Raw genomic sequence first — 22,759 nt, 5'->3', positions numbered from 1 at the left:
CATGGGTAAAAAGCCCGCACTTCCTCAGATGCCACAAAAGCTTATGCCCCAATAAATCTGTTAGTCTTTAAGGTGCCACTGGACTCCTCGTTATTTTTGTGGATACAGACTAACACGGCTACCCGTCTTATACTTGTCAGTACTAACTTGCAAGTGCAGGGAAGGGATTCTTGACCTTAAAACTCTGCCTATGTCCATAGGTTTCCCATTGCATATATAGATGACACTCGGGATGAAAAAAATATTCTTTCAGCACATAAAAAATACTCCAGTATTCTACTCTTTTGGTCCATGCACTTCAATTTTACAAAGTGGCATCAGGATACTACAGTAATGAGTATGATATAAGAAGCTAATAGAATAGAATAGAATAGAGCAGGATTTGCCTAATTTAGCTACAATGATTTTAGCCCTGACTAAGAAAATAGTAGTTTTTATACAATCAATATTGAATCAAAATGTCCTAATCTTCACTCTCCTAGGTTATCTACACCTTGGATATCATTTGAGTCTGTGATGGCAATGGCCAACCAGTTTTTACCTACTAAGCCCTCTCCCCAGTTACCAGTTAGCAAACCACCCATGCTTTGCTTCCCACTGCTGTTTCACAGCTATGATACAAAGTCTTGCCCTAAATTCTAAAGTTAAACATTCTCTCACAAAGTAGCAGAGTTGCTTTTGTGTGTTATTGACAGATGGATTATCTTTAGCATCATAACAGCAAGTTGCTCACATGATTAATATCTCACTTAGACAACTCTATATCAGAATACAGACACTTCCAGTTTTAATTGAACTAAAAGGAAGTAGCAAATGAGTAGAGGACATCTGCTATCTTCCTCTCCCCGCCGCTCCCAATAGTGTTCCTATGGCAAGACAAAGTATTTAATTCACTAAAACCGATCAGTTACAATTTAATACAAGTGCCAAATGTCTAGAGCTGCATCGATAAAATCATTATGTCTGCAGTCTTCTGACACAAGGAGATGAAGGTTAGGCCAGTAAATTTTTCAAAGGCTTATTATATGCCCATGCTGATCAAACACACATGAGAAGCAAGACTCAATAGATGTAGCAACTAAAGGAGAGCCTAAAAATGTCACAGAAAATCCATGAATTGCAAAGGATCTAGCAATTGTTATACAACTGATATAAGAAACATGAATTAAAAGATACAAAGATTCCTCAGTAAATTAAATTACTAAATTTCTACATTTCTTTCTGAAGTCTGCAAGCTACCCAGAGAAAACTATTAGGACAATGTTAAAATTGATCTTAAATGATCTCCAGGTGAAAAGTCCCAGCATCTACTTGAGTCCATGGCCTTTAAAAGAGGAAAAGGGTTTGTCTTCACAAAACAGACAAATAACCACTGTGTTTAGAGTGAAAGAATGATGCTATATTCACAGCCCTGAAGCCTAAAGTCCTCTGTTTATTTAAAGGACAAAAAGGGCAGAAATACTTGCAGTGGAAGCTTCCAGAATACATCTCCTCTCCAATGCAAATACACCTCACTAAGGACGAAGGAAGGATGGTCTTGTGGATGAAACATTGGAACTGAACACAAAGTTCAGTTATGATACTTTTCTTGAACTAAAGAAAAACATACTGACAGAAAATATATAGAAAATTTATATTGTTCTATTTTTTATTCATGCCTGGTTTTATGGAACACAGAAGAGAAGACTTCTGAAAATCTGCCAGAATGCAGGTTTCTTACAAACACATGAAAAGATTTAAAAAAAAAAAACTATTCTAGGTGCATTTTAGTGTTTTGAAAATGGGAGACACATAATAATGAATCAGGCATAGTATGGCCAGGTACACAAGTTTCCTGAGGCACTGCCAATGCAGCTCAGTCACACACCTGTCTTGAAACCGTTCAATGGTTCTAATTTGTGAAGTGCTTTTCCCATGTAGGAAAATATCCACTACAGGCTTAGCTGAGATGAGCCAAACTCTTTTCATTTGTAATTTAAATCATCCTGGAACATGGATCTCATAGTATGAAGGGCTAGTGTATTAACCCACACAGTGACACCTTTCCATTGGCCTTTTCCCCCTACCTCTTTTAGGGCTGTAGTAACTGGATCCTGGTCACACTCTACAAGATTGCCTGGCACCAAGTACACATGCATATTGTCCCAGATACTACTGACAGTCCCTGGAGAACACACAAATCGTATAAGTGACAAAGCCTCATACGCACAACAGGTACATCCATCAATAGGATATCCTTACTCCTGAAGGGTCGGTTCCCTTCTCCTTATGAACCCATAACTGGCATTGACATAAGAGGGAATTTGTACTGCATAAAGAAAGAGATCCCTACACACAATGTAGATTTAATCCATTGTATGCACTACTTTTCATCACTTCACTGTGTTCAGAATGCAATGTCAGGTTCTACCTCACCTTCAACTGAGAGGGCGGAAAGAGAGATCTCATAACATCCTTATAGATTTTGATCAACATTTGACCTACCAGGGGTTTAATCAACAGGACAGCACGAAACAGGAAATAACATGACAATGCTATATGTTTAAGTGCATGATGATAACTTCTTTTAGCAATTTACTTATAAAGAAGAAGCAGTAACTACAAATTTTAGCATTGTTTTCATCCTTTGCGGCCCCAGTGTATTATCTCCAGCTTTCTTCTGATTTAAATGGAATTCTTTTCAATGTCAAATGAGAGGCTTAATGACACTAGAAATCTACCTGGCTCCAGGAAAGTAGGTGACATATATCAAAATCATCAAAAGTCTGAAATCAATTGACAAGAAATGTTGTTAGGTTATAAATTATGTATTTTAAATAACATATTTATTTAATTAGTATGAGTCATATCATGCCCCTTTGATCCACATATGTGGGGTGGACTTTCTGTACACAGATCTCCCATGTTTTCAAGAAAAGGTAGGGATCAGCTATATCTCTGCCATTATCCCCCCTACGTCCCAGATACTACAGAGACCTTTCAAGGAAGTATGCCTAGGAAGGGAGAATGAGGAGGTAGAATAGGGTTAGGGATGGGGACACAGAATAACCCACCAACCTGGTAAGGAGTCACATCTGAAGTTAATAGAACCTGATACTATGTGCTCATTCCTCAAGAGAATGATTTGGGGGAATCTCACAGACTTTTCCTCCTCTCTTGACTCCAACCTTTTTTCTTTTACTTTTTTTTTTGGGGAGGGGTGGGGCGAATGGATTATTAGTAACAGCTTACATTATTAAAACTGTGGACATTATGAAACTCAGATGTACTTGTTGCTTTGAACGCTGATTGTTTACCTCTTCATTTCACTGGGCTTGGCCAGTCATTACAGATTACTCACTTTCATCCTGTTTTCCCTGGTCATTTTCTAGCCACTTTCCCCTGCTGGCTCTCATCCTATACAGGTACAATGCTGCAGTGTTTGAGTTACAAACACAACATGGGCAATATTTAAATCCAAATAAAAAGATTGTTTAATTGGAATTTAAAATAAAAAATGAAATATTTATTTTTATCTTAGCTTTTGTAAAAAACTTGGCTTTACAAAACCTAATTGAGGTTTCTAATTTGCCTAAAGAACTGGCAGCTTTATTCACCAGATCCTTTCTGGCTGGATGTCTATACACAACTAACTAAATACTTCCAAAGTCCTGTCTCAGACTGTGTTGTGTAGAATAAGAGAGAGTCATACTATCTAAATATGAACATGCAACAATAAATTAACCCCAGTTAGTGCAAAGGAACATAAATTCCACCCCTTTAATGGTAAGGGCTGCTAAGCCTATCATTTGTTTCCTTCCATGGCACAATAGCTCTTCTTTCTGCCTGCCATGAGATGGGTTCACAAAGGTAATCTCTTGCCAATCATGGTCATCATTCAACCCAAACCAATACATAGATTATACTTACACAACTCCTTAAAATCCCTGACTGTTTTCTCACCAGATATAACACAAAGCAGCCTATGAACTCAGACCGATATTTTTGAAATTCGGTTATGTTTGTTTTCTTACTAATATTCAGGGAGTAGGTTAGGGTGTGGGACATCTTCTCTTGGTCGGTACATGTATAACCAAATCATCATCCTGCAACTTGTAAAATATGATTGCATAGGAGATATTGGTAGTCTGCCCTAAGGGAAGTTCTGGATAATAGAGACTCATAATTAGAATTCCCATGTATTTGATTTAATACAGTTTCCATCAGTGTCACAGAAATATGAGTGGCTGTGAAATTCAGAGTCATCATTGCCCCTAGAAACTTATTTATACACTTCCAACTTTGAAAAGGGCAAAGAACTCATACCAAAAAATTCCAATCCGACTACTCCTTATCCTTAGGGTGGCTGCTGAAACTTATAGTAGTTCAAGATCTAGAGGTTTCAGCTGGTAGCGCATGATCTACTTATGCTGATGCCCAATCCATCTACTTTTAATCAAACAGCCCCTTTATCTGTAAATCCCCAATCACAGCATGAAGGATGTGTGGATCTGCTGATAAGAAATTTTTGCAGGAAAAGAGCATCTGGACAGATAACAGTTTTATTTCCAGGGCTGCTGGCAGGAACTCTAACACCTCATTTATTCCAGATGTATAAAGGTCCACTGTGTAGATCTGAGAGTAGAGCTGAGCATTTAACAGCTATGGTAACAGAATGTATACCCACACACCATATGTGATGGTAAATATCAAGTTAAAAGGATATTGATCATACTATCCCAATTTGGAATTAAAGCTTGTTAGCATTTAGTTTTCCATGGGGCCCGATTCTCTACTCTGTTACACTGGTTTTACATCTATGTAATGTGATATGATTTCAGTGGAAATATACCAATCTGACATTGGTATATCAGGGAGGCGACTCAGATCCATAGTCTTCCAAAGGAAATGATAATAACCCAGCTGCATAAGTCATTTAAAACTGTACTGGACTAAGTACTACTTTTGGGAGCAATCCTGTATTGGCTATCACAGCAAAGTAGAGCAAAAAGGAGAATAGACAAAACTGAAGGCATCTTTTCCATCTCTAAATTCTGTGGTAACACCTATGTAACCTAGTCCAATAAACAGTTATGTGGAAGGTCTGAACTAATTAGTCTCCAAAATCAGAAGGAAATGAACTTGCCAAATGAGCCTCTGTAATTCAAATTTGCTTAAAGGGTATTCTTTCTGCCCTAAATATAATTCTGTACACACAATATCATATACATGGAAGATTTTGTTAAAACAGTTCATGGATAAAGCAATTAAAGCAATAGTACGTTAGCTGGTCTGCTACAGAGATTATGAAAAGTGTGTGTATATGGTGATGGGAGATCCAACACTGTTCACGGCCTTCAGAGTACAAATTTGACAAAGAGAGATATACCTTATATTCTTTTATTGCCTATTTTCAAAGCTATAATAGTAGACACTTTTCTCTGAGTAAAGACTGTTATTGTGTTATACCCCACTGCTAAAGCTAGTGGTTCTGAAATTAATTTTGTCAAAAGGTGAAAGTAATTTCTCAGACAAAAAGTGTGTGCTACTGGCAGGATGCATTTTACAGTTTTCCGCTGAACTGCAGATCAACTAAAAAACAATAACAAAACAAAACAAAAGTGTCCTCCCTAAGCACTGTGGTGTAGAGCCAGAGCCAGATATTTCAAAGGTCACTGTTGGGCATATACCAATTTGATACAAAGAGTTAAATGACACAGTTTGAAAGGGCTTTTATTTATTCATTTATTCATGTAAGTGTGCTGCTACATTCATGCAGTGTTACATGTATACACATCTGCAGCATTAGACAACTTTGTTTTTAGACTGGCTTTGTTAATTTCATTTTAAAGCTACTGAAATGTATGCTGGACAATAACCCTTTTCAAATACATAATTGTACATAAATTTAAAAAGTGCAATTCATTTTCTGTGGGAACTTGAGAGGGGAAAGTGTCTCAAGTGACATTTGAGACATTTAAAACAAGACTGGATGATTTACAGAGGACAATCCTAAGCTAGACAAGATGACCTAATAGGTCTTCTCCATCTCTCTCTTTTATGATTCAGTGAATAATATGGGGCTAACAGTAGTAAATCAGTAAAGAGAGATGCAATATGCAACTGGAACATTACTATATTTGGTTGGAGTCTTCTAACTGTGATCCAGAGCAAACATTGGAAGTACTGATTTCACACCGCCTTAAGCATTTTTTCTATGCTTATTATTTGTAATAAAGCAATCATTAACTTTCTCAACTGATAGGACTTAAGAAAGAAAATTCAGCCTGATGGAGCTTGTAAATAGCCCTGAAGGGATAAGGGATAAGACCAAAAGCTATCACAGGCCAAATCCAGCTTGGCCATTGTTTTCTAGGGGATTGCTCATGAAAATGAGGCAAACTAGATTTGGCCCAGGAAGCTAGTCACATAGACTGGCATAACTTAGCCCTGCAGAAACCTTTCAGTGCTGGTGCAACTATCGCTCACACTCAGGGACGCCTTCACTCCCAAAAACAAAATTACGATGAGATGCTAAAATACTGCTGACAAATATTCCCACTTTTACAGATACTCCAGCTCTTTAACTAACATAATTTCATATACAAAATAGTTCACTACATCCAGCTTGCCAATAAAAAAATAACCCAAAGAGAGCTTTGCAAACCTAAAGCCTGGCCTACACACAGCTTGTGTACAGGTATAACTCTGTTGGTTAGGGGGTGTGGGATTTCACTGAAATACTTGTATAACCCCAAGTGTGGACACAGTTATATCAGTATAAATGTGCCGTGAGCCAGTGTAGATTACTCCCCTGTCGGTGTGGGCACGTTTATATTGGTATTACTGTAACCACACTAGGGGAATTGTATTGCTTTAGCTATCCCAGTATAAAATCAACTTGCATATATCAGGGTAGCAGGATGGGGCCCACAGTCAAAAAAAATTACGACATCGTTTTTCATCCATAGAGTTTTGTTTAGCAGTTGTATGTATCATTTTCTAGAGAGTCTACCAAATAAATCACCAAAAGCAAGGCACATAAATCCAGATGGAATGTTCATAGTGCTGACCTGACTCCCAATTCGACTGATATTAATGAGAGCTGAGAGCGTTCAGCACCTAGAAGACTCAACACCATGTTCTGGAAACTTACAGTAAAGAAAAAAAAATGTTTCTAAATTATCTTTTTCTTGGGGTTGCGTTTGTACTGACAAAATCAATTTAATATTTTTTTTTTAACTGACAGTAACTTTACTCAATCATGAGAGGTTTTGTAGAACAGTTCAGAGGAGACATTCTTGAAAAAAAAAACATATCTTCACTGTAGGGTTGCACTTTCATTGTTACTGCAGTTGCTTTTCTTCTATGTGAAGAAAGTACAGGAGAGTAAAAGTGAGGGAAATGTTTGTAATTTTTAACCGAGGGGGCATTTTACCTTATGATTGCTAAGTTGTGATCAAGTTGCAATCTATGACCCTGAGGATTGGTGTCTGTGTATCTACATCTTGAATATCTATATAAAATACTAGAACACATGCAATCAATTCTACATCTCACACAAGTAACCCTTATGCATTAGAGAAGTCTCATTTACTTCTATGGAACTACCCAAACAGCTAAGAACTATTTGTGTCACTAAATGGTGTAAGACTGTGCCTTTGGTTAAGAAGTGAAAAATTCTCTTTGCTCTAATTTAAACTTTCCCTGTTGTTTTTTGATTAAGCAGTGATATGAGCTGCCAACTTCAGTAGGGAAAGACACAATCTTACAGTATGAGCCTATTTCAGTCCTGATAAGGTGCTGTTAATGCTTTCCATGCAGGGATCTGACCTTTTCTGGCTTTAATGGATCATGTAATATTTGTGTACAGTTTTTAATAGCTGCTGTGGGAGAAGTGCCTAACACCAGCTTGCACAAGTATTACTCTAGGCAGAAATCATTGCGAGTAGAGGCCCAATAGCTTTACCTGGAATTTTTTGATGGGAGGGGGTGATATTTTAAAATCATGTGGCCTAATCCTGCACTTCTCACTCAAATTCATTGATATTAACAGGAATATTGCCTGAGCAAAAAGTGCAGAACAGGGCCATTGGCTTATTTCATTATTTCAAAAAGCAACTGATTGGATGTCTGCCAGTCTGGGAGCTGTTTTATTTTTAGAGAATCCCAATTAAATTATACATAAAACAGCCTTTTGAACAGAGGAGAAATCATCCCTCTCCCCGCCCCCCGGCCCGCCACACACCTTCTGGCCCCCTCAATCCAAGTAGTTCTAATATGGTACCATTTGAGAAGAAGAGTGATAAAAGGAACAAAGGGTCCTCTCCTGCTTAACTCTTAGTCAGGATCTGGCCCCACATGAGTAAGGACTTGCAGGATCAGATTATCATGGGTATTTAAAGGTTATCGCTCCAAATATATTTCAGAATTATTCTTTTTGTTTTAATTTCTGTGACTGTGGTCTTTAACCCATAACTGTCACAGAGAATTACAATATTAATCAGTTGAATAGCTGGCCCATGATTAATAATTACGAAGGTGACCTTTTGACTTGAAAGCCATGTCAGAAAATTTTCTTTGACCTTTCGGTACTCATGCTCTGTAAGGGCCAGATCCTCCAATGTGCCAATCAGCTCCTGTGACATGCAGCATACCCTTTGCCTTGCATGAACTTCAATGGGGGCTGAAGAGCACTCAGCACCTTGCAGGATTGAGCAGGATGGACCTGATCCTGCATTATTGGAAGTTTCTGGGAGTTTTACCTGAACAAGGTCTGCGAGGTCAATTTCAATGACATTGGTCTCTTGAATGAACCACAAGGTCTGCACACTTATATAAATACATCCTCATGTTAAACTAAGTCAAAGAAAGTTTCTTTTAAAATACATTAATAACATTTGAGGTAAAACATACCGAAGACTTTTAAGCAATAGAACTACGAGCACAAGATTTCTTTTTCTTTTTTAAAAATGATGTTTGCAGAACTCTTTATGCATCATTAAGGTTTCTGGAATCCTAACCACAGCATGATGGATTTGTTTTAAAAGGTTCTAGTATTTAGTTTAGATTCACTTCAAAGTGCCATGTCAGAAAGAAGAAAATAAAGGCAGTTAGTTGCGTAAATCACAAGTAAAAATGAGAGGGAACATGAAGGTTCCAACAACTTTGCCATCAACTGAAAATAAAAAAGTTTATTGTACTAAAACAAGATTTTATTGTTTGATGCAACTAGAATATATTTGTTGAAGGGAGAATAGTTTTTATTTAAAATATTTTTCATAGGGTTAGTGGTGGCGGTTCTGCTGGGTTTTTTAAATCAGTTTGTTTTAATAAAACAGCTCAAAAAAGGAATAGGGTTTAATAATGATGCTTAATGGTCATTTTTCTTTGTCAGTTAATTGAAAGGACAAAGTAAAACATTGCTCGAGGAGAAATAAACCTAGTGTCTTCAATATAAGCTAATTTAGCCTTCTTTAAAATAGTAACTTTACTGTTGTATCTTTCTGCTCCATTTAAATAAAGAACAGAAATATTTTCCACAAGTAAATGCAGATCTGTATATTTCTACTGCAAATATAAGCTCTTTTAATTTCTTTAGCAAATAAATAAATAAAAAAAAAAACATAAAAGCTCCTGAGTAAAGACTGCCCAAGGGGAGGGAGGAAAAAAAAAACCTCCTAAAACCACCATATTACCAAGCATTAATGCACCAAATACAATCCGGAACATGTCAAACAATGGTATCCACCCACCTAAGAAATGTGCTAATCTAAATCCTCAGTTGCTGTTAACAATAATTAACTAAAACATGAAATATGAATATGGATCCAAGCAAGAGACAAATTAGTATTGAGAAACTGTGTTTAACAATCACCTAAAAGAGACCATCTGTTTATAAAGACCCTTTTTTCCTTGATCTCTGACATGTATTCATAATATAGACACAGCTGGATTTTTTTTTCCTTTTATAAATACCCTGATACTATAAAGTCCTACCTACAGTATATCTGGTATGAATGTTTGTCTCAAGTTTCAGTTGTTATGTCAGCACTCTGGGGCAATAAAATTTCACTTACAATCATCAGGCTTTGGAGTAAGTATTAAAACATCAGATGGACGGCACTGCTTTCTTTATTCACATAGGGCAGTACTTGATTAATTTTTTTAACGCTGATCGTATTCTCAGTGCTCTCTGGAATAGGTGTCTAGATGTCTCCTGTTCTTTAAATTACTAGTACAGTCCTGACTGGGACTTGGGTTTGTTTTGTTTGCTTAAATAGTTGTTATATTACATTACCAACAGAGGACACTACTTTGGGAAGATTGAAGGAAAGTTAGATGACTTCTAGGTATCAAAAAGCAAAGCAATTCATATACCATGTTTTCAATCTACTTTAGAGAAGAAAAGAGAGGGAAAAAACACACACCATTGATCCTACACTTCTCACAGATAGAGGTCACTAATGGACTGAATTTGAATCAATGTGGTAGAAACCGCAAAGTTATATGGAAGTAATCTAGGGGAAAATGAACTCATTTTGAGATTAAAGAAGAGGTAGCAGAGATGATTAAGAAAAGCCCTCACCTTCACAGAAACAATGTTATCCTAAAGCCACCCTCTTTCCAGTCTGTTAAACAGACAGTGCCATAATGGGAAAGCCTGATAGAGTTGGACATTTGAACCCCTGCTTGTTTTTGAGTTTGTAAACCTCAGTTTACCTTTTTCTTCTGTTAAAAAGTATGGAAAAATCAAACCTGATAAGATGCTACACTTTGGAGATCTGCTATTTTAAGCAATTCAAGACTAGCACATTCTTGATTCTGGATTGAAACCATACCCCATGTAATGCAGATTCCAACTGGGAGGGTGTAGAGTTGCTATAGGGTGATATGCCTAAATCCTAAATCAAGCTATCCAACAGGCCAGGATATAAATGTGACCTGTAACAGTGACTCAGATTAGATCCAGACAGAGGCAAACCAGGATAAAATATCAACATAAGAAATATAGGGTGTATGTGTGTGTGTCAGGAGGGAATCTTTTTAGAATACCATGTGCATTCCAACACAATTCCTCTTTGTTACAGCCTTGGACTTTGAAAAGTGTGAGGAGTGTTCTAATCACAGATAATTTTACAAGCACTGCATTAGCACGGGGATTAGAATTGCTTCATTTACACAGTTTCTGGCCTGCATGATCATTCTTTTAACTGCCTGGTTACCCAGTCAGGAGGGAGAACAGCAATTTAGACAGAAATTCCTCTACAAATAGAGAAGTTCAAGGTGCATATGCAATGCCCCATCATAGCCCACATATATATTTTGCAATGTTTCATTCTGGATTCATTTTCAAGAGCAACATCAACCTGGAATAAATCAGTATTGTATTTTTTTTTTTTTCTACAAGTCACTTTTTAAATTTAGTAATCCTGGCTTTTAGACGCATCTGTTGTATCAGGGTGCTGCAGAGCCATGCCTCAATGACAGCCATGCACATTACGACTCTTTATTTCAAAGAGAGAGAGAAAAGATTTATTGGTGCGGTACCTTTAAATTAATTTGGAAAAATGACAGAAGGCTAGTGCTGTTCCCCCCCCCCCGCCGCCATGCACACTTTCATTTCCATATAGATATAAAGACTTCTCAGTGACTTTTCTCTGAATTCATGATTGAATAAAAGGTGCCTTTGGGTAAAAATCACATTATTCAATGAAGCCATGAATGAGGTGCATGGGAGGTTTAGGGGTTGTTGGGGTTTTTTTCTGAGTAAAGACTGCAGGATTCGGCTCCACACGTTAACTCAAGCTTGAGATCTATTAGATTCTATTAGTTTGCAAGCTTTGAGAAGTTAGATGCAGTAGATAAAAGTGTGTGTGTGAGAGAGAGAAAGAGAGAGAGAGAGAGAGAGAGCGCTCTGACTGGGTTTAGTATCTCTCCCGCTTCCCAGAAAATGCAACCAGACTCTTCTTTGCTGTTTAGCAGTGGCTTTGCATGACCAAAAAGCAGCATCTGCTTTACAGCCGGTGTTTTGTTTTTGTTTTTATCCTCACACGATGGAGAGGTGGGTTTTTTTTGTTTTTTGTTTTGTTTTTGTTTTTTTAAATCATCATGATTTGACTATTTACATTCGAGGCTGCTGTCTATTTGGAAGACTTGATGCATTTTTTTTTCTTTCTTGCTCTTACTCATGCACCCACCCCTGGTCAAGTCGCCTTAGGGATCTGATGAATTCTGATGCTTGTACAGTTAGTTCCCTTTTCTCCCCTTGGCTGTTCATTTGGATTTCTTAATGCTTGTCAGCAGTGAGCAATCTGCTATCTCCTCCGAACCTAGCTCATCTGTTAAAATTCCAGTTGCCAAAAAGATCCCCCCCGCTGCCCCCCAAAATAATCAAACACCACTCCCACCCCTCGAGATTATAACTCAGAGGTTCGTTTCTACTGATCTTCTAGGTGTTTCCGTTGAAAGCTGGAGCCTTGTTTCTCGATCATGGAGAGGTTGGGGTGCACATACGTGCCCGGGGAGGGGGGTTGTTTTTTGTATGGATTCTAAAATGGTAGCGGACAATCTATGGTCATCAAAAGGATTTGCGATGATGGGGATGAAAGCTTTGAGATCTACTCAAAATACACTCTGATTGAAACAAACCAAGGCCAGGAAACTTACACTGCAATTCACTAACAGGCGTAAAATAACCGAGCATCCCTCCTGACACTTGTCACATACCATTCATAAATGTGTGTGTGTGTGTGTGTCACACACACACACACACACGGTCTCTAATGAGATGGAGGGTGATATTTCTAGTATAGAACCCGATCCTGGATCATTAACTTCTTACCTCCTTCTATTGAGGTTGGGGGTAGCTGCAAACTACTGGGGAACTGGAATTAGCAGGGAGGAAAAGGGGAGAAATGAAATCTCATCCGTACCTGGCAGGGCTGGGAGTCCTTCTCCGGCACCGATCATAATCCCCCTCTGCGCCTTTTGCCCCCCACACCAAAACTTTTGCAGCAGCTGACGGCGCTTCTCCGTGGTGGTGGCCGGGCCGGTCGCCTCTGGCAGTATCCAATGCAGTGCGGGCGAAAAGCTGCCGGAGCCCGAGCCCGCCCTGCAGGCTCCGCTTCCCCGCAGGCTGGCGCTTGCCTGTGCCTCCTCCCCGGAGCGCTCCGTTCCCCTTCTCTCTCCTTCCTCCCTTAGGAGGCAGCGGCATCATCCTCCCCCTTTCTCCTCCACCTCCTCCTCCAACGCGCAGCCCAGGGCGCGGGCATCCCCAGCACGCTTGCTCTCCGCGCTTCTCTCCCTGCCCTCCCGCTGCCCCCCAATAAATAAATGAAGGGAGGAAGGAAGGGAAGGAGAAGCCGAAGGAACCGGATCAAGCCTGGTCTTTTCTCCGCTGGAGACGCGTGGATCGCATGAGGAGGAGCCACAGAGACCCAGGACCCCGTGCAGCCTCCGGAGGGACCGGACACCTATGTATGAATATACGCGGGTCCGTCTGTCTCCTTCTCGCTCCTCGTCCTGGGCTTGCTTTCAGCCGGGCTTGCAGGCTGACCTTAGCCGTTATGATGCCCCAGATCTGACTATTCCCTGCTAATGTAAGTCGTGCTTTTTCCTCTCTCTTTCCCTCCCCCCCCCCCCCCCCGCCTGACACCCCAGGGAGATGTTTACAGTAATGAATTCAGTTGATAGCCATCTCTCTCTCCCCCTCTCCTGGAGTCCCTCCCACATTGCTAGTTTAAAGAATGCTTGGAAGGCAGCGCAGGGCTGCAACTTAGAGCTTTCCAAGAGGCAAAGTCAGGCTCTGAGGGTTGGGTGTTTTTTTTTTGTTTTGTTTTGTTTTGTTTTTTAACCCACCCCTTGCCGAAAGCGGTGTCTGCCCCATCAGATTAGTGCCTACGCGCAGCTCACTATATGGAGCGTTGGCATTGCGAAGCGCGCTAGAAGGGTTACAGTCTAGATCCGGGCCGATGTGCGTGCTTTAGTTGTTTTAATGGCAAAGAGGGGCTCTCCTTGCAGCCCTCTCGCCAAATAGCTGTGCCAAAGAAGGTAACACTGGCAACATAGCGCTATTCTTGCATAATGAATCCCCCTCCTCCCCCCGTTAGGAATAAGGCCACCGTGTGATCTGCGACTGTTCCTGTCTCCTGTCTGAGGGCTATTGGATCCTATCAATGGGGATTGGTTTAAATAAAAGAAACTCCCGGGGCCAGTGATCCAAAAGGAGAGGTTCCCCCCAAATTATAATAATCCTCTCCGCCAACATGGCGTTATTTCACTTGCAGGCAACCTCTGACGATTTCTTTCTCTCTCTTTCTCTTTTCCCCTCTCTAAGAACTTTTATCTGGGAAATAACAACAAAACAATACAATCATATCCTTGGGGAAAGAGACGGATCTTTTTAAATACTCTGTCTGATTGCCCTGATCAGCCAGCCAGACTTTAAAACTGCTGGAGAAACCTGGGGATGTATTTTATGGCCAACTATGTCTTGTCATGCATATCAAATAAACCCCATACTGATGTCTTGGACGGAGCCAAGAACCCCTTTAGTTTTGGGTTTGTTTTTTTTTGCACACGTTCCAGATTGTCTGCATTTCTTTCAGTGGGAAAGAAGAAAAAAAAAAAACACCAAACCCTTCCTAGTTCACTAGTAAGTGCCTGCCATGTTCTAACAAGTAAAGATAAAAGCTGTGTTATTTAATTTTGAAGAGCAAGTTACAATATAGACTTTCGGGGGCGGGCAGCGGGGGGACGGCTACCTGGAAAGTGCAGGACACAGATTGTGTTTTAAGTTATTACAGGGGAGGGTAGAGAGGAAAAGAGAGGGGAGAATAGGCGAATTCGATCCATTCCATGTGTCTATTAGCCGGGAAAGGCAATTGAAGTGTCTCGGGATGTATTTATTCGTTGCTTTTGACTGCATGATGAACTTGAAATGTCTGTTCATCTGTAGTTTAAAAGTGGAGCCATTTGACATCGGTTTCTGAATCTTATTCTAAATTCATTTGGGGGTCTAAATTATTCCCCCCCCTTTTCAAGGGCATACCTCATCCTGAGGCCCCTTGATGGGGGAAACTATTTGATGCACTAAACAGAGATGGCCAATGTTTAGAGAATGGACTTGTGCGCCTTACTCTGTGCCCCTCTCTCCTTTATAAACCCTGTCACACACCACCACCACTTGGACCTTCCCTTCCACCCGCCAACCTTTCCCCACAGTGTAGGGCCCTTAAAGGTGGGTAGAGAAAGGTTACAATTATAGCGCCCTGGAGTAGACCGCAGCCCAGACAGATTGTATTGCAGAAGTGCGCTCTAAAGAATGCCAAGGGGCAAATCAGGGGCGAAGGGCAGCCTGCCTGCCTGTGCCATCTTGCCAGGAACTTCCCTCCGCGGATGCCACATCAAAGCTTTGCTGCTCACTGCACTGCCCAGTGCCGGAGCTTTGTTTTCCGGAGCACAGCAGAAGCCGCCTGTTACCGCCACCCTCCTCCCCCCGACCTTGATCTTGCTTCCAGATGACACATTTCTCTACACCGGTGCAGTGCCGCGACCGGGGAGGGGGGAGACGAGAATATCCTGCCCTTCTGTAGGGGCTTGGGGGTGACAAGAGTTGTCTGCATGATGGCAAACGCCTAGCGGCTTTATTACCTTTGCAGCACAGGGGTGGCAGCAGGTGTCTTCTCCAGAGTCCCACAGGGATCAGTAGGATTCTGGTCACAAACCATGGCCAAGGCGCTTGTGCCGCGAGTTCGCCCGGGCTCAGACAGGAGTACTGTGCAAGCCAGGGAAAGCTGAAGCGCAGAGCTGGCCCCGTTCAAGGCAGGGTGGAAATAATCACTAATGAGGAGAAGGGCTGCCGCCATCAAACCTACTCTCTGCGTGCAGCTTCATGCTGGCCCCGAGGAATGAAAGTAGCGCCAGCCCTAAGGGGTTAAATGGGACCTAAACATTCCAGAGAATGGACAGAGTCTTTCAAAGCTCGATTCGGAGTCTTTTTTAAAGGACCAGGAGCCCTGTTAGGGCGATGGGGGGCTTTTAAAGGTAATTATTTTAAAGTTAGTTTTACTGAAGCTGAGTGACTGATACAAGGTGAGAGACATTTTCTCCTTGCCAGCCCTTACAAATAGCCTCTTTTAAAAAGCTATCAGTGGGACTAATTGCAAGGGAGGTTTGCTGCACTATCTCCACCCCCGCGCCCCCCACCCCAGGATAGAGCCGCTCTTCACAAATGCCTGGCTGTAGGTGCTGGAACTATAGATGCTGAAGCACCTCCAGGCTTGAAGCGGTTTCCTTTCTAGACAGGGTTTGCAGTTTGGTTCAATGGCTCTCAGCCACCCCCACTACACAAATTGTTCCAACACCCCCGCCTGACTTGGTGAGATCTGCTTTGCGTAGCAATGTTGGAGCTTGCTGCTCTGACTTGTAGGCACAGAGAGTAGCCATAGAGTTATGTCTGGTTCCCCCATCTCAAGTTAAGGTCAAAGAGAGAGAGAGAGAGAGAGAGAGAGAGAGAGAGAGAAGTATATAGACCAACACAGTCGTCAATTCTAGCTCATCCCATCCCAGAAGGAAAGATGCAACTGACCCAGCTGTTACCTGCTGTAGCGGAGGTTCCTCCTAGGGAATCTCCCCCAAACCCCACTGGGTCAGGAAGGTTGAAAAGAGAGAAACTTACAGAAGAGAGGGACTCCTGCATGGTATTGTTTTAAGGATCACCACCAAGGTCTCCTTTTTTTCATAGCTGGCAATGGTCACCATCACCCTAGCTTCCTCTTAAGGAAAGGGAGGACGGAAAGGAGCTTCCGGAGCTGCTGTCCAGCCGGTCACTGAACCCTGACACCCCACTGGCTGGGCACGGACGAGCTCACGGCTGAAGTGGTTAAAACGCCCTTTTTAATTTTTTTATTTATTTATTTTCTTCCCCCTTCCCCCAGCGCTTCCAGCTCAACAAGGCTGAGCGATCTTATCGATGTGTGATCATTACTCACTGGTGACAAGCAGAGCCGCAGAACTCCTAAGTGAGTGTGACAGCGTTCCAACGTATGGCTGCGGCGCACCCAGCCTTAGACATAGTCTTCCTCAAACTGTGTCTAGCGGTTTAACCCTTTGCAGCCTCACAGAAGAGCAGTCGCACAGGTCACTGGGAAACCCCAACCCAGCTGGGATTGCCTATTGAAGGTCAACAGCAAAGATGCTTGGCTTATGTCTTTTTATAGCGTGTCCGTTTCTACTCTTAGTTTGCTTTAAACAGACAGTGTAACTCCGTTCTAGCTTGGGAGACAAATATTTCTTCTCTGTGTTTAGGGACTTACTGGATCCTCTAGTTAAAAACAGACCCCTGTGGGGACCACATCTTTTGTCCCTGGCTTGGGAGAGGTCTCGAATCTAGCATGCAAAACTTCAGACAAGTCCTCCCTCTTTGCTATTTCTCCCTCTGTCCCACCTCTGGCACTTTCCCCATCGAGGAGGGTGATGGAGCCGAAAGTACGTATTTGGAAATAGTACTCCATTCAAGCTCCATTCAAGGTTATTTATAGTAGCTTCAACTGGGACAAGTAAAAGTACCCAGAAGAAAAAAGTGAGAGTCCCACGTAGGCAATTCGCCAGTGTTCAAAGGAAAGCTTTACCACCACCATTAAACTTGAACATGTGGGGACACGTTGCCTTCGGGGGGGGGAAGGGTATTTTGAAATGGGAGAGCTAAGTCTTGTGTAAGTCACAAAGACAATCGCGGGGGCAGGCGAATCTTTCAAAACTAGATCCCACCGGGCTCGATTCTGCTCCGGGACACTTCCACTGCTTTGTAAAGCTTTAAACACGGAGGAAAAAGAGAGAGAAAGAAACCGACAGGCAGAGGCATTATCAACGCTCCACCGATTTTTAATGTGCATTTTAAAAACAACTTCCCAATAACGGATCGTGTCCCCCTTTAAAGAGCTAACATCAGTTGAACGAAACCCATCGATTAAAAGGAGTAAAGATTCTGTTAGAAAGTCTTTTCCAGAACTCCAAACTGATAGTCAGGTCAATACATCTAATCTGCTTTTTCTTTTCATTAAGACTTTAAAACAAGACTGGACAAAACACAGAAGGGAATCATGCTGTACTTGCCAAGGGATAGATCAAGTTTATCCCCCCATCTCTTTAATGTCTTTGATGTATACACAAAATCAAACAAGCCTCCTTGAAAGACTTTATAAAACGCATGAAATATTCCGGAGACAGTTATAAAAAAAAAAAGCGGATGGCATAAATACTGTGATTATGCCAGAATGAGTCAAGTCTCACAAATATGATTATCATTTCTATCATCCCACTTATGTACAAACAGGAAGCTTTCTAAAAGGGAAAAATTACACATCAATGCCCAGAGAAGCATTAAACAGCAAGACAAGCACTATGCTGTTGTGGAATTGCTTGTAAGTCTCTTTGCTTTGCCAAGGTGGCAGCATAGCACAGGGTTAGGCTCCTTGGAGGAACACAAGAAACATCAACATTCAAGAACACATTGTGGGATAGCTGAGGAGTGCTTTAACCTACCAGCTTTTAAAACCTCCCCCCACCTATTTTAGGCTGATTTATTTATTTAATTTATTTATTTATTTCCCTCCTTTGAATGATTAATCTTGGTTATAGCCTGATTGCTTAGACCTTAAACAGTGTCTTTTTCTAAAATTGTTTTTCTTTTCTTTATATGGTTGTAAAGGAAATCACCTGAAAGGAGAACACAGAAATATATACTTCTTAAATGATCTGTGATTATAAGTGGGGCTAGCCTAGAGTGATGTGCCAGTGATCCATACTAAAGGCCCGCTGATGCAATTACTTTTAAGAGTGACAGAAACGATATAACATAAAAAAACAAAACAAAAGAGCTTATTTTGAAGAGGTGGCATTAGAGTGATATTTGTACATTATAAGTGGAAGAAAGGGTAAAGGGAGCTCCAGATATTTCTCTTGATTCAAATAAATGAATCTGTCACAGAATGCCTTCCCTCACCCTGGATTTCTCTTTGCAAACATTCTTCACACACTCTTTGTAAGTTCACCGCAGTGTACTTCATTTATAATACCTCATTCAACTTCATGTCCCAGCCCCACAAGGCTTTTCCCAAGCACAGGCTGAAAGAGTGGGAAGAAAAGTCTCACTACTGAGATCCTGGGCTTCTTTACCCTTCCTTACAGCTTCCCTTCCTGTCTACCCTTTAACAGTGCCCACTGGATATATTGAATCCCCTTGTTAACTAGTTAAGAACCCCACCCTTACTCAAGTATCTCCCCAATTTGGCTCCTGCAGAGTGGAAGCTTGCAGAGTGTGAGTCACCCTTAGGCTTACTCCATTCTGTCACAGAATCTGATAAAAAATCCACTGAAGTGTACTCATTTACTTCAATGGGCTTTGGATCCTGAATTCACAGGAGACAGAAGGGGAAATTGGGACTGTAGTCAGTTTCTGGCAAATAAAATATGTGCTTTTTACTTAGGAACATTTTTTACTTTTATCACTGTGGTTTGAAAAGAAAGAAAGAAAGAAAGAAAGAAAGAAAGAAAGAAAGAAAGAAAGAAAGAAAGAAAGAAAGAAAGAAAGAAAGAAAGAAAGAAAGAAAAAGAATTCAGTAATTTCCCCAGATACCTAAAAGAAGAAAAATCTGTGCAGTGACAGGCCATTATGTTTTTTAATCATTACTATATTGTATTTTGAATTCTGGGAAAGAATGACAGTATAAAACTGTTTGTCTGCAAATTAATAAAACAATTAAGAACATAACGGTGGCCATATTGGGACAGATCAATGGTCCACCGAGCCCAGTATCTTTCTTCCAGCAGTGGCCAGTGCCACATGCTTCAGAAGGAATGAACAGAATAGGGCAATTATTGAATGATCGTTCCCCTGTTGTCCAGTCCCATATCTACCAGTTGAGGCTTAGGGACACACAGAGCATAGGGTTGCATCCCTGATCATGTTGGCTAATAGCCATTGATGGACCTATCCTCCATTAAAACAGTTTGGTTAGAGTTATATAAACTTGGAAGGCTGCATTGGATTACCAGGTTTTCTCTGAGCTCTTAATTTTAGAGTGAATTAATGTAATGTAAAAGTACCATTTGTGTTCTGAACTTGGGTCATTTATGTGAACAAGGACAGGATCTGATACTGAACCTGTAAACTATTACTGACCTGCAGGATAAGGTCCTGCAATTTCCAAATATAAAATTTATCTATTTTGGAGGCTTTTATTTCTTTCTTTTCTTAATTGCCTTCCCAATTCATAGTTATCTGCTATATATTGACTGGAAGGGTCACTTTGGTATCACCAAGTAATAGTGTGCACACTGCATTAGGGTGCTGCACTTCACTTCACGGGTTTGCCCTAGCAGAGATCCTCCGTTCTTTCCTCTTGGAGGTTTCTGCAATTAGCTTTTGACAAAATCATGACAACCTGTTTCTGAGAATTGCCTTCAGGCCATTCCTCACCATCTATTTCCAATAGACACAGGCATCTGGGGAGTTCCGTGGATGTCCTCTTGTCTAAGCATGACAATGTTTCAATGTTTCAATGTTTTCGGTTTGCAATGTCTTTGTTAGTCTTGTTCTTCCAATAAAACCAGGAAATAAGCTGGGCAAAGTCATTCTAAGATCAAAGTCTCCTGAAAATATTTGCTTTTATTTATATATGTATTTAATTGTATTTATTTAGTGATAGTTGTTGTGGACACCTTAGAGACACCTTGTCAAAGACTGTTAAAGCCTGAAGAGATGTAGCTAGATAGTATGTGAAGAGAGATACACTAGAAATTAGACAGATACCCAGACAGATAAAACTAGACTACAATGCAAAATGTTATTATGTTCAAAAGGAGGCTGGATAGCCATCTGTCTTGGCAGGTGGTTAGACTCGATGACCCTTGCGGTTACCCTATGATTCTATGTTTGAGGAGAGGCCCTTTACCCATTATTAGCTGGCATGATTTGTGCCCAGTGTAACTCAGGACAAATTGTAGTCAGAGAATCACTGATGTCCACTTTTGTGCAACAAATAGTGTATTCAAATAATCACAGGTTCAGTTTTGGCCAATAATTTGCACCTGAAATTCAGGTCACTTAGTTATCTAAATAACTGGCTTGTGAGGACAAGAAGCTGGCTAAGAATCAACAGGCATATGAATTGCTCCTGCGTGTTATTTGTGTGCCCAAAATCTCAAGTGAAAATGGAAGACTGATAAACAAGATGGCCCCTACCTGAGATGAGAGAGAAAGAGAGCTTATTTGTTACTTCACTACCTAGCATGGTAGAAGCTGGAAGTGTAAGAAAAGCCCTTTCTCCATGATGAAAAATGGCCCTTGTGGGTTGTTCCTGAAACAGCATAGAAACTCTTATATCTATTAAAACAAGCCATTGAATTAAGTAGGGAAGTTGTCCATCTCTGGCTCTGTGAGGGAATCTTTATCCATTCACCAAGCCACCCAGCACATGCCTATCAGAGAGACACTCTGCTGGCCATGTACAGAACTGAAAAAGTGAACTACAATAAAAGTCACTCCATCAAATTCATTATGTTGTCTCCTGTGCCTTCATCTCTCCTCTTTCACTTTAAGGGGAGAAGGGCTAGAAGACAGACAATCAGTACAGATCTAGAAACAACACCAGCTTTTGATCAACAAGGCCATCTGCCCTACTTCCCAAATAATCTCAAAAGCCTATTGATTCTAATTTTCTACTGATTAAAAAGTCATGTTCATTTTTATTTGCATATTCATAGATTAAAGAGGCAGAAATCCTTCCTTCTTTTCTGTATCATTCTGTCTGTTTTCAGCTGATCTCAATGAACTTTAGTATTTCCAAGGGGCCATTGTTATGAAAGGGACATTTCAAATGATTTAACAGGATCCACTATGCTTACAGCTCAGTAAACAAAGCAAAAGAGAGAAGTTCAATCCCCTTTTGAAAGTATATATATCTCTGCTTATGAGTCAAATATTGTAACTGTGCTACAAGCATTGATAAAAGCTGTACTACTAGATTTGAGGAATAATGATTTTGATTCCTCTATGAGGTTGGAAAAGTCACATGACACACTGAAGTCTTAATGGTCTGGGGTATTTTGAATGTTCATTGTACTTTTGAAATATTTTGAACCAGTGTGACTCAGATATCACTTTCTGAAGACCCAGATAATACAATGAAGGTAATGGTTGGGATTGTCAGTGGAGCTAAGCACGCAAATCCCATTTAAATTCAGTGGAAATTGAGCACTTAACTCCCATAGGCTTCTCTGAAAACTCCATCTGATAATTCCAGAGGAGTACCATACTGAATCACATTGAAATCCTGAAATAAAGAAGAAACAAAACTATCCCTTAGCATCAGAACATCTTAGGAGCAATGGATAGTTTGAAGGGAAATGACTGTTGACCAAACACCAGGTATTCTAATAAAAACTCTTACTTACACCCATTTTACACTCCATTGACATCGCGGAATAATGTATGATTTATATCAGTGTAAGCAAAAGGAAATGGCCTTATATGTACACAAAAGGATTAATTCCCATCTTCTCCCTGGGAAGCTGAGGGGGAGATTCCTTTATGTGAGCTGGGAGATTGAGACAGGAAGACCGTCTCAGAGTCAAGAGAATGTCTTGAGAATGTCAGAAAGAGACTCCATTTTGAGGGCAGAACATAGACTGCAGAAGATCACAGTAGGCAGGGGACTATGGGTTCCACAAGAATAATTCATAGTTTAAATCTTTAAATGCCTTAAATAATAGGTCT

At 40.7% G+C, this 22,759-nt stretch overlaps 1 protein-coding gene and 1 long non-coding RNA gene across 2 annotated transcripts in view; one reads left to right on the top strand and one right to left on the bottom strand.

The window, feature by feature from the left end:
* The window catches only part of FLRT2 (fibronectin leucine rich transmembrane protein 2), a 64,686-nt gene extending 51,097 nt beyond the window's left edge, over positions 1-13,589 (bottom strand). Inside the window, exon 1 of the mRNA XM_073349358.2 lies at positions 12,915-13,589. The gene's annotated coding sequence lies outside the window, so the exon portion shown is untranslated. The remainder of the gene's footprint in view (positions 1-12,914) is intronic.
* On the top strand, positions 12,989-20,213 carry LOC140913274 (uncharacterized). Its single transcript, XR_012159512.2, has 2 exons — positions 12,989-13,580; positions 19,470-20,213. It is a non-coding gene; the product is annotated as an uncharacterized LOC140913274 (long non-coding RNA).
* Positions 20,214-22,759: the final 2,546 nt, after the last annotated feature.

The sequence above is a fragment of the Lepidochelys kempii genome, chromosome 6 (genome assembly GCF_965140285.1).
Source record: "Lepidochelys kempii isolate rLepKem1 chromosome 6, rLepKem1.hap1, whole genome shotgun sequence".
NCBI lineage: Eukaryota > Metazoa > Chordata > Testudines > Cheloniidae > Lepidochelys > Lepidochelys kempii.
This window is presented reverse-complemented; position numbering and strand designations above follow the sequence as displayed.